Source organism: Petaurus breviceps, unplaced genomic scaffold (genome assembly GCF_028583685.1).
Source record: "Petaurus breviceps papuanus isolate PSGF00001 unplaced genomic scaffold, PetGlider_PUasm1.0 172, whole genome shotgun sequence".
NCBI classification, from domain to species: domain Eukaryota; kingdom Metazoa; phylum Chordata; class Mammalia; order Diprotodontia; family Petauridae; genus Petaurus; species Petaurus breviceps.
Window position 1 is genome coordinate 3071846 of NW_027185755.1, and position 8491 is coordinate 3080336.

The window sequence follows — 8491 nt, forward strand, 5'->3', positions numbered from 1 at the left end:
ATCTATCTATCTATCTATCTATCTATCTATCTATCTATCTATCTATCATCAACCTTGTGGAATCATTTACCTAGTGTTATTAGCATGGTTGCCATGTAGTGGTTAGGGTTTCAGTACTTTTAGTATTTGGAGATCTCTGGGAGTTTATGATGGTGAGAGAGGTAGAGAGGGAGGACTTACCATTTTAAACCAGTTTGCCTTCTGTTTGCTCCAATAGTATCCCTGTAGCCTTGCTCTGGGAGGTTAGGGTTGTATGGAGATATTGAAATTGGGCTAGCAAACTAGGTCTACTTACTAATGCAGTTCCCCCAAAAAAGAGTCTACGTGGGATCCCCATGGTTTCTAGCTGCTATGAGCTAAGAGGGAAGGAAAGAAGGGGAGGGGAAGAAGGACCAAGCTTTTACTTGGTCCCAGACACTGTGCTAAGTGCTTTACAGATATTATTTCATTTGATGGTATTTGTTAAGAGTCAGAACACCTGGGGCTCTAGTATTGGCCTTCCCACATACTTGCTGTGTACCCCTGAGGTACACAGCTCATTTAGCCTCTCTGGCTCTCAGTTTCTTCATAGAATTTAGAGCTGGAAGGGGTTGTAAAGATAATCTAGTTTTACTCCTTTTTCAAATGAAGAAATGAAGGCACACAGAGATTAAATGACTAGTCCAAGGTCACTAAGGTACTAAATAGAAAAACTAGAATTTGAACCAGCTGTGAAATCCTACACAAGTCTGGATTATCTATGACTTTATTAGAACTAACCTTTAGTGGTGCTTTATGAGCTGTAGGATAAAATATAAACTCCTTTGTTTGGTATTTAAAGCCCTTCAAGACCCAGCCTCAATCTCCCTTTCCGGCTTCATTATACATTACTCTGTTTTCCCACACTCTACAGACAAGCCAGACTGGTCTTCTGGCTTTTTCACACTCATGGCACTCCCATCTTCTGCTCCCCTGCCTGTGCCCTGGCTGCCCACTGTGCCTGGAATGTACAACCTCCTCACTTCTACTTTGGAATTCTTTACTTCCTTCAATTTAACTGCTAGTACCCCCACGCCCTAGACCCTCTTCCAACTCCCTTGTGTTAATTTTTATGTACATGTTGTCTCCGCAATTAGAACATAAACTCCTTGAAAGGGGGACTGTTTCGTTTTTGCCTTTGTATCTTCATTAACTAACAAAGTATCTGGCACCCAAAGGTACTTTAAAAATTCTTTTTGGTTGATTTTTGGATTAATCAGATGGTTAGGAGAAGAAAACCTGTGGGCAGCCAATTGTGTAATTTTCTAGCATGGCGGTCAACATGTCTATTACATCTCTTCTTATCTTCATTGTTAGTATTTAAACTGAACCTCTGGATACCGTTGCCTTTCTCCCTTTGCTTTCTGTCGAGTCTATCCCAGCAACAGATCAGTTCACCAGATGGCGCTGTTGTTCTCTTGATGCGAGACTCCAGGCTGGGTAGGTTGCCAGAGGTTGAGGGGAAAAGTGTCAGCAAACCCCTTTCTGGTACCTCTCTCCCAGGCCAGCTGAATTGCGTACTCCATCTGTACTGTTCCCTAGCCTTTTTTGAACTTCTTGTTCTTAAAAATGGAAAGCTGCTTGCGATAAATAATCCAATTCATTTTATTAGTTAATAATTAATAGGATTACATTTGTGGTGGTTTTTCATCCAAAAAATATTTTGTAAACATACTAATAAGGAGACAAGGTTTTGGGGGTTAGCATCTATCTCCAAGTAAGGGTAGAAAGGATTAAATCAGGCCCTTAGGAGCCCTGCCTTCTGGGTTCTACTTTTCAGTTTTATTTTTGTTTTTAGAACTTTTCAAGAGGAGTCTTTTAGTTTCTGGGACCTTATTTTCCACATCTATAAAATGGGAATGGTATTCAGAAGTAGTGATTAAAGCATAACATAGTGGATGAAGACATTTTCATTAGGGATGGAATATTCTTTCAAAAAATGATTGGACAGTTCTAACCTAATTGATTAAAAAATGTGTCTGGTACCAGGGGGCCAGGGTTTTTAGTTTAGCTGGTAGATTTCTAGTTCAATGAGTCCCTTGAATTGTCCTTCTCTGAATTATCATCTTGGGTTTATTCAAGTCAACATGACCTGAGGAGGTTAGATGAGATTCGTTGCCTACATTTAAATTTGTGGCCCCCTTCTAGGATCCCCCTGGAAAATTTTCAGAAAGGATACTTCTGCCTTTTGTTAATTATAAGATTAGTGCCAAGATAGAAAATGAACAAAATCTTTAACATGATTAAAGATGTGAAAAGGGTAAGGGTATGCAAAGAGATTTTGTTCACTAAACTCTTTATATCAGAACTACAAAGCACCCTTTTAAATTCAAAAGAGACAAATTTAGTACAAATAGAAAGAAGTAATAATGTTACATTTGTAGCATTTTATGTTTTTCAAAGTGTTTTCCTATCCATTATATCCTTTGATTCTCACAGTGACTATATGTGGTAGGACATATATTATAATGCCCATTTTACAGATGGAAAAAGAGAAGCCTATAAAAGTCAATTAAGTTGCCAGACTCAGCAAGTTAGTGGCAGAGCAACAGTACTCTTTCTATCATACTCATAAGATATGGTGTTAAAGGGACATCAGGGAATATCTAATCTAACTCTCTCTTTTGACAGTCAACCAAGTGGGTACGGAGACTTGCTTACTTTGAGTAATTAGCACAGTTGAGATTCGCACCCAGTGCTCTGATTACAAACTCATTGCTCTTTCCCTATACTACCAAGCAGTCTCTCTAAAGTATTTACTACAGAATAAACAGGAAACTTATGAATTTGTAACCCCAGGAGGTGAATATAAATACATTATTTTTTTGGGGGGGGTCTTTTTTGGAGGGGAGGAAGACAGTGCAATTGGGGTTAAGTGACTTACCCAAGGTCACACAACTAGTAAGTGTTAAGTGTCTGAGGCTGAATTTGAACAGGTCTCCCTGACTCCAGGGCCAGTGCTCTATCCACTGTACCACCTAGCTGCCCCCATATAAATACATTCTAAAAAATGCTTAGATTAGATTTTGGTAGAGTAAATGCATAATTTATTATGAGAAATGAAGTTTTGAGTGTGTCATCAGGGAGGATATTTGTCACTTTAACAAATCACCAGGCATTTATTTAGTGCTTACTGTGTTCCAGGCACTGTGCTAAGCACCAGGAGCTTGCATTTTAGAGGGGAGACAACACATACATAAAAAGGTATAACACTCTTTTTCAGTTATTTTTCTAACTTACACTTAGGGTTTGGGTTCCCAAAGGCAAGCTGTTACCTTGGATTTTAGGGACAGCCTTGTGGGTAACTACTTCTACCATGTAGTTCACAAGCCCCCATCAGTCTACTTTTCATTAACAATAATATAGTAAAATTAATCAGCTCTTAGTAAAGGTATTTTTACAAAGATACTATATATATATACATATATATCTTTACTAATACATAGTTAGCATAGTCAATTGGTCAACAAGCATTTATTAAGCACTTACTACATGTCAATCATTGTGCTCATTTTGGAGGATATGAATGAAGGCCAAAGAAGAAAAAAGAAAAAAAAATCATTCCCTCACATAAACCTGGGGCATACCTGGGGGATACCCCCAAATACACAGTTTCTATGGGGAAAGTGTGGTCAAATTCAGAGAATAATTATAGTGAGGCATGTGAGCAGGATTCACAAGTAGCAATAACAACTCACAATTTCTAGTATTGCAGGGCCTGGAAGTCTTTATGAAGCTCCTTATGAATTCAGCATCTCTTCTGGGCAGGCAGCTTCCAGGGTCTGCTCCTTTCTTGAGTCCATCAGTTTTCCACTCTGTTGTGAGGGATCATGTTCCCTGAAGTAACTTCCTCCTTTGGTGAAACATTTCTCTGTTACCCTCTCTGTCTTTGGTTGTGTGCTTTGCTCCCAACTGGATTAAGTATCTTCTACCACTCCAATAGCTCTAATGATATGACTGATGAGAAGCAGGCAAGAAAATATTCTCTCCTCCTTACTGGCCTTGGGCATGTCTCTAACACTCAAACTCCTCAACTATTGACTGGCTTATTTCTTTTAGGCTCAAGGGGCTGAATGATTCTCTCTGACAACCACAAGACATTCCCTCGGTGATCAGGTACCCTTGTCCAGCAGCTAGTCCCCCGTAATCTTCTCAAGTTAAGGAACTACTTCACATGTTATTGTGGGTTTTCAGGAAAACTCTTTAATAGCTAGTATTTATCATAATAATAATAACTAGCATTTATTTATTTAGCTTTTTTTTTGAGGGGAAAGGCAGGGCAATTGGGGTTAAGTGACTTGCCTAAGGTCACACGGCTAGTAAGTGTTAAGTGTCTGAGGCCAGATTTGAACTCAGGTCTCCCAGACTCCGGGTCCAGCTCTTTATTAACAGTACCACCTATATGCCTCCTTATTTTGTATTTCCTTAAAAGTGTATTGTTTCATACATCTGCTCCCTCCCCCATAGAATGTAAGCTCCTTCAGATCAGGGGCTGTTTTGCTTTGTCTTTATATCTTCAGTCCTTACTAGGATGGTTAAAAAGGTTCAAGAGACAGTTTTTGGGTAATTTAATTATTTTATTGATAAGGTCAGCAGGTTATTAATAAAAGGATGATGATTTGGCTGTCTCAGACCAAAGATGATAACCTCACAGTTTATATACCCTTCAAAACAGTAAGTGGTCCAGCAAATAGCAATCAAATCTAATTGGTTAATGTGTTTGGAAGTGGACTATCTTAAAATAAAAGGCCAAGTATCTTTTGGATAGGAAAAGTATCTCCATATCAGACCACCCATAGCTTTATTGTTGTTGTTGTTGTGAGCAGAACACAATGGGCTTCCCCACTCTAAATTCCTTGCAAGTCTGGGTGAAGTCTGACCAAGATTGAGGGGAGTCAATGCAATCTCATTATCAGTAATGTCCTTCATGAAAAACTTGACTTAGGGGCGACTAGGTGGCATAGTGAATAGAGCACCAACCTTGGAGTCAGGAGGACCTGAGTTCAAATGTGGCTTCAGACACTTAACACAAAAACTAGCCATGTGACCTAGGGCAAGTCGTTTAACCCCAATCAATTGCCCTCCAAAAAGCAAAAAAGAAAAAAAAAGAAAAACTTAAAGTAAAGACTTTGGAAGAAGAGGGGGAGCTCTGAATCTCTCTAAGATATTGCTTTTTTTTTTTTTTTTTGCTTTTTGGAGGGGGGAAGGCAGGACAATTGTGGTTAAGAGACTTGCCCAAGGTCACCCAACTAGTAAGTGTTAAGTGTCTGAGGCTGGATTTGAACTCAGGTCCTCCTGACTCCAGGGCTGGTGCTCTATTCACTGTACCACCTAGCCGCCCCCAAGATATTGCTTATTAATAATAATTTCTCACAATAGTATCAGGAAAAAAATTGTCCATATTAAATTGAATTGAATTCAGAATTTTATCCCTATGAGCATGTATATTAGCAATCTAGAACTCCTATTCCTATTTAAAGGCTAAAAGGAGGGGGAGGAGGAGGAAGGACATTAGGAAGTACCTCTTGAACAGAAATCAAAAAATCATTAGAAGTATGCTTTTAGGTTAAAAGTCTCATCTGGTGGTGATGCAGTGGTGCAGTGAATAGAGCACAGACCCTGGAGTCAGGAGGACCTGAGTTCAAATCCAGCCTCAGACACTTAACACTTACTAGCTGGGTGACCTTGGGCAAGTCTCTTAACCACAATTGCCCTGCCTCCAACCCTCCAAAAAAAAAGTCTCACGTGTCTAAAGCACAGAATTGAAGGATTCTGCAAAGGAAAAAACTGGAGACTGATTTTAAAATAGTTGTTTAAATTAGCACAGGCCGCTAAGTGCAAAGCTTGAAAGAAATCATCCAGACTTTAAAAGAAAACAGGCTGTGGGTAAATAGGCATCATAATACAAAATGGGAGAATACTGGTACTGGCCTGTTCTCAGCTTCTGGTGTGCATTACCATTAAATGCTGCACCAGAGTACAGAAAGCATGGGAAACACTGGGGAAATGTGATATGCTGGCACAAATACTTTACAGAATAATTGGGTTTTTAAATTTATCTTCAAGACTACTTTAAGATATACGGTAGTTTCTCTATTTACTTGCCTCCTCCTCTCTTGGAATTGGGCAGAGGACCCAATGATTTTTATTATGTCTGGCAAGAGAAGCTGCAACATAGTACAACATTCTTGTCATATAACCTGTGAGGTGTCCCCTCTCATATGTGGGCCCCCAGAAAAGTTTTCCTAGGTTTGAATCACTCTGTGGATCTGAAACTACTCAAAGCCATAACTCACAAGCTTCCACCAATGATGTCTTTATTTTTTATCAACTAGGCAGAGAACACATTGGTTCAAAACAGCTTTTTGTTAACTAGTACAGCAAATAAGAAAAGATTCCTTCGCCCATGTATACATGGGGTACAGTCTTTCAAAGTGGGAGGGCATAGAGAACACACATGACCAGGGGATATGCATCAAGAGTCCCGTGTGAAGAATATGTGGGACCAGAGTTCCTACAGGAATAAGACCACCTATGCCTCCAGTGGTAACAGTGCTCTCTTCTGATGTCATTGCACTGTTCTCTTCAGCTCTTAGATCGACATCTCTGCTGTTTACTATATATCATGTTATCTCTGTTGGGTGTTGCTGCTGGTCAGTTGTTGCTGAGATTTTTCTCTGCTACCATCTTTTGACCCGCAGCTTTTCAGTTTTCTGCTGGATTCTCTGCTCCCATCTATTAAGGTGCAATGGTTAGAAAGCCTCTCTTTATAAAGACTGATAGCTCTTTTAGTCCATAGCTGAGACTATGGACTACTACACCCAGCTAAGGGCTGCTTTAAAAAATGCCACTCAGAGTCACGTAGGCTAAGGTTGTCTATTCTTTTGATTGTCTGTGTCTGGTGCTGATTCACAGTTCATGTGTTCAGATAACTATGTGATTTAAGTTTGGAGAATTTCTTGGAACTCCTTCCTAATGGGAATACTATTTCCCCAAAACCAAAAGAATCTGTGTTAAAGCAAGGGCAATGAAGCTCCCCCTTAATCCTGAGATCCCCCTTAATTGGTAATCAAATGAAGCTGAGCAAGAATAATAACTAAATGAAGTTGGCAAGTTTCCCTCCTTATCCACATTCCTGCCTTTATTTTATGTATCTGCCAGTAACAAAACACTCTGACCAGAGCAAAGCCTCATTGTCTCCTTTTACTAGTATTTTCTCTGAAACAGGATGACCCATTTAAAACAGCCTATTCAAAATAGCAAGCACTCTAAGGGTATTCTTAAGGTTTTCAAATGGGAGGTGTAGAGAAATTAAATGAGCTGCCCTTTCTTCTCTCAAGCTCAAATTAATAATCACCTGGTAGGTAATACCACCCTTATCTTCTGAATGAACAATCCATTCTGATCCTTTTACCCTTTACCTGTACAGAAATTCCCGATACAATATTCCAGCAAATAGTCATCTAGCTTCACTGAAAAACCTCAAGTGAGGGGTTTTCACATTGCTTCCTGAAGTAGCTTATTTTAATTTTGGATTGCTTTGATTGTTAAGAATTTTTTTTTTCTTTACATAGTGTAAAATCTGCTTGTCTTCACCATCTACCCATTCTACCTAGATCTTCCCTCTGGGGCCCAGAAGAACAAACCTGATTCTTCTTTCATTTGATGGCCTTTCACATATGAGGTATCCCCAAATTCTTGCAGTTGTAAGCTTCTCTAGCTTCAACAGACTTTTGGGACACTCTGAATTTAAATACCAAGATTGTGTCCTGACCAAGTCTTCCCTTCTTTGGGGCTACCTTTTGGCCATATGAGTTGTATCTGATATTTATGTCATAGTTAACCCTTTTGCCCTGAACTCTGCCCCTGGCTTCAACAAGTTATTTTTACTTATAAGGTTCTGTTTCCTTTTATGGGGGTGGGAGCAGCAAAGGGAGAGATAGAGGAGAGAGACACACAAAGAGAGACAGAGATAGAGAGGCAGACAGGCATATAGAGACAGAGAGAGCCAGGGAGACAGAGAGAAATAGAGACATACAGAGACACAGAGAGAGAGAGAGTTGATAACAAACACAATTTTATTATAACCTCCATAATCTCCACCCTAACACTGAGAGCCTAATATTTACTTATTTTATTATTGATATAGTATTACTTCAGACACACCCACAGTGTGGATTATTATTTCTAAGCTGATATGGATTTTTTTTCTATCACCATTTGTCATTTTTCATACTTACAGGCCAACAAAGGCTTCAAAAGCTTCTTATTGAGTCTAAATGTTCTGTGACTTAATTTTTTCTGGATTAACCTAATTTTTTTCTTTTTCTTTTCTCTTCCATGTGATAATATTTTATATTAAAATATTTATCCAATTACATGTGAAATGTTTTAACATTCATTTCTCAAAATTTTGAATTCTAAATTATTTCCTTCCCTCCCTTTCCCCCTCATCGAGAAGGCAAGCAATTTG